The following is a 4,718-nucleotide window of genomic DNA, read 5'->3' as shown; positions in this document are numbered from 1 at the left end:
TAAGTAGGGTAGCAATAGGGTCAAAGAATCTATCCTGCATGATCTTCTCTCTTGCTTCATTAATCAATGGATTTGACACCACAATGATTGTAAGCAAGGAGGCTTTTCTACTGAGGGCATCTGCTACCACATTTTCTTTACCTGGGCGGTACTTGATTTCAAAATCAAATTCCTACAGGGTCTGCATCCACCTTCTTTGGCGCATGTTGAGATCCTTCTAAGTGAACGTCCACTTTAAGCTCTGATGATCTGTCATCAAAGTGAATCTTTGGCGCATGTTGAGATCCTTCTGAGTGAAGATCCACTTTAAGCTCTGATGATCTGTCTCATCAAAGTGAATCTTTGACCTAGTAGGTAATGTCTCCACAACTTCAAGGCATAGACTACTGAAAGTAGCTCCAGGTCATGGATAGCATAATTTCTCTCATGCATTCTGAGTTTTCACGATTCATAGCCACTGCATGACCTTCCTGCATGAGCGCACCTCCTAGGGCAAAACCACTGGCATTAGTTACTACCTCAAAGGGTAGAGAGAAATTTGGTAACTTCAGAACGGGATTGGTTACCAAGGCGGTCTTCAGCTTATCAAAAGCGCTCTAACACCTGGCAAACCATTGAAACGGGGCATTCTTCTTGAGAAGATTAGTCGGGGGTGAAGCTATGAGAGCATACTTAGGTATAAAAATTCTATACTAACCAGTTAATCCCAAGAATCCTGTGACTTCTTTCACTGTCTTTGGTTCAGGCCAATCTATGTGACTGCTTGGACTTTTGCGGAATCTGGAGAAATTCCATCTTTGGATACTAGAAAACCCAAGTATTCAACATGGTCGACAGAGAAAGTGCATTTGCTCTTTTTTGCAAAGAGTTGGTACTTCCTTAGAATCTCAAGAACTTTACGGACGTGAGCTTCATGGTTAGCTACATTCTTTGAGTAAATCAGAATATCGTCAAAGAAAACAAGAACAAAATCATCCAAGTATTCTCTAAGAATGTCCTGCATTAGGCGATTGAATGTAGCTGGGGCATTTGTCAATCCAAACGATAGCGCCCATAGCTGGGGCATTTGTCAATTCATAGTGCCCATAGCAAGTATTGATGGCTATCTTCGTATCTTGATCATTAATCCTGATATGGTAATACCCTGATTTGAGATCTATCTTTGTGAAGATCTGGGCTCCATTTAGCCTGTCCAGAAGCTCATCAATTCTAGGGATAGAATACTTATTCTTAACTGTCTGATTGAGACCTCTGTAATCCACACAGAGTCTTAATGTTCCATCCTTCTTTTTCTGAAAGAGAACTGGCGTTCCCCAAGGTGAAACACTGGGTCTTACAAACCCTTGTTCTAACAGCTACCTAAGCTGTTCCTTGAGTTCAATGGCTTCAAGGACTGGCATTTTGTACGTGCGCTGGGCTACTAGCTGAGCTCCGGGGGTCAATTCTATCTCATGAGATCTACTTCCCGAATCGAAGGCATCTCAGTTAGCTATGCTGGGAATAATTCATCATACTTACTTAACCATTTTGGTTCTTTAGCCTTTAACTGTGTCTACCGGATTCATTTTGACAACATAAATGAGCTGCTTCTTTCTAAGTCTTTTCAGTAACCTAGAAGTTTTTACTAATTGCAGATCTGGGATTCGAAAATTCAAGTTCCTTGAACTTTGTTCCCGTGAAGGTCACGGAAGAAAATGGTTCCATTATGACAGTGAATGTCAGCTTGATTTTTGTGGAGCCAATCCATTCCAAGGATTCCGTCAAAAACTCCCAAAGGTAAGACTCTGAACTGGCAGTCAGTTACATTCCCATCTAGATTAAAATGAATACGATCTATCTCATGGTGAGTGAAAAGAATCTTCCAACTGGCCAATTCAACTTGCATAGGTTTCCCTGATTTCTATTCTAAGACTAGATTACGCAAGCGTCCTGGGGAAATAAATGAATGAGTACTGCTTGAATCAATCAAAATCTTGAATGGCTTACCCTTATACTCAACTGGAGTATGGATGACAGAGAATTGATGATTTGGCCAATTGGTTTTCAATCGCGGCATAAATCTGACCTCTTTCCTCTTCCAATACTTCTGCTATCGTAACTGCTATGGCTGCCTGCAGATTGGGGCAGAACTCTTTCTCTTTAGTTACCCCAGTTTTGGGAGGGAGTTCTGAGATTACTCTGAACAGAGGCAGATGGTTGAGTTGGAGTCCTCCTGGGATTGCCCTGATTTTGATAAGACGGACCCTTATTTGATTGATACGAAGGGGTTGGTCTCTGCACTCTGGGTCCTTGACTTCCCTGTCCTCTTGACATGGCAGAATTTGGGCAGTCTTTAAGCTGGTGACCGAAACCCTGACACCCAAAACTCCTGTTCTCACTTCTAAGCTCATCCCTCTGAATCCTTGAAAGAGGTGGGGATCTTGAGAAAGTGTTCTGAGGGAAAGGTTTTCCTTCACTTCTGAATCTCCCAGCATCTTGATTCTGATTAGGGCGTTGCTGCCTCTTTGGGGGTGGAAAGTTTGAAGCACTTCCCGGGGTTTGGAACCTTTTAAAGTTTGAGGGTACAGGCTTCAACAGGACCTTAACAATGCTTTGGCAAAGTCCTTTGCCATTCTGATAGCTTCTGCCATGAGACTGGTTTGGCATTTTTTCACTAAAGTGTCTAATGGCTCGTTCATCCCTCGAATGAATCTAGCCCCATCAGCTGCTCTTCATCCAAAAGTGGAGAATATTTGTGAGGAGAAGGGCAAATGCCTGATGGTACTCTTCAATTGTCCGGCTATCCTGCTTCAGTTCCAAGAACTCATTCATTTTGGTTTCCAGGAAGCCCAGAGGACATAACCTCTTCCTGAGGTAAGCTTTAAGATCTGGCCAGGTCTAGGTATTTCAGTTCGAGAGAGTTTGTCTCGCAATGGTTCCTCCATGCGACCCTGGCCATTTCCACAATTTTCAATCTGGCGAGAGCCATCTTGCTCTTCTCGTTAAAACCAGTTACATCAAAATACTCTTCCATTGCCTCGATCCATTTTTCCACTTCTTCTCCTAACTGTTTCCCTTCACCCTTGAAGGGACCAGGTTGGGATCGGTGCAGGGCTTTATGAACGTCCGGATCTAACTCTTCATCATCGGTAAGAGGATCTGACTGCCTAGCACAGGCCGCGTGCCTCATGATTCTGACAAAACAATATTTTTGTCAACTTAACTTTGTCAATAGATTTATGACTATTTAATTTTTGAGATTTATTTCTTAAACAAATAAATATTCCATCATACTTCTTGAAAACAAGATTCACTCTGATAATTTTATTAACCAATATTCACAACCACGAAAACAATTTGGAATCTTTTGCAAAACATCATTTATTATCAAAAGTTTTTAATATATACATAGAGCGTCTCGGCTCCAAAAGTCACAACCTCAATCGCGTACGCATAAAAAGGCGATATTGCAATGGAGACATGCTATGATATACACAATTCATCACTGATAATGGTGCTGTAATTCTTCTCCTAGGAATAAAGCAGCTAAGAAGTCTAAAAATACGACAAGAAATTCTAAAATTTCGGGGTGAATGATTATAGAGTTGGACATGATGAATAACTCCTAGCCTTATCAAGATCATGGCTAGCGAGATATTCTGTGTCTGAGTCTCTGACGTTGATTGGTATTGACGTTAATACTTTGCCCTCCAGAGAGCCACATATGCTGATGTCGCTCTATTGGATCGGGAAAGTATAGATCCTCAAAGTGATGAGCGAGTCTCACTCTGCTTTCTCGGGTTGTAGCGGAGTTGATGAGATTTTCGAAGGCAAAGGCGATCATATCCTGACTCTGGGAGAGTCCAAGAATGCTAGTAGACAGATTTGGGGTATCCATCTAAAAATCTAGTTCAATTTATGAGTTTTCAATTTATGAAGTTCATTTCAAACATAATCTTAACAAGTGAAAATATTATTTCCCAGATTTACTTTAAAATATTAGGCAATTTCTGCTGCTGTTTCGTAAGTTTACAACAGCGCTCTGATACCAGCTATGAGACCCCTCTGCCCCCTCTACGCACCGGATTCTCGGTTGCTAGCGCGGAAGTAGCTTCCTCTTGCGCGGGGCAGGGTTTCCCACTCAGGGCCTCACCCCCGAATGTCCGGACACGAGACTAATCTGGTGGTCATTTTTCGAAACCAAAACCGGGAAAATTTCCCTTGCTCGGAAAACGGGGACAATTCCACCTTTTTTATTTTCTTAACAAATTTTCTAATGGGTTCAAGAGATTAAACTATCCTTCACCTGATTAAACCAGATAGAAGGAAAACTATCACAAACTTAATTTGAAGAAATCAACGCTTTTTTCTAACCAAAATCAGGCACAGCCATTGATCTAATCATCTGAGAAAATCAACGCTTTTTTCCTAATCGAAATCAGGCACAGTCGTTGATCTACTCATTTGAGAAATTCTTCGGGTTTTTATTTAACTACTCGAATTCTAAGCATATTCCTATTATTTCAATTTAATTATTAAAACTCCACTGATTCTAGTCTCGGCCCATGGGTTAGCCACCACCCAATCACTCGAATTAGTAGAACCAGACAATTACTCACCCATCCATAATTGAATGCCTTTCTTAACTTTTGCTTTTGAATAGAGATACGCACACACTCCTCTTTAAAACTTTAACTTATAAAACAATCCATTGACAAACAGTTATTGGTTACAAATGT

The sequence above is a fragment of the Cibotium barometz genome, chromosome 63 (genome assembly GCF_041138505.1).
Source record: "Cibotium barometz isolate CiBa-2024 chromosome 63, ASM4113850v1, whole genome shotgun sequence".
NCBI classification, from domain to species: Eukaryota; Viridiplantae; Streptophyta; class Polypodiopsida; order Cyatheales; family Cibotiaceae; genus Cibotium; species Cibotium barometz.
This window is presented reverse-complemented; position numbering follows the sequence as displayed.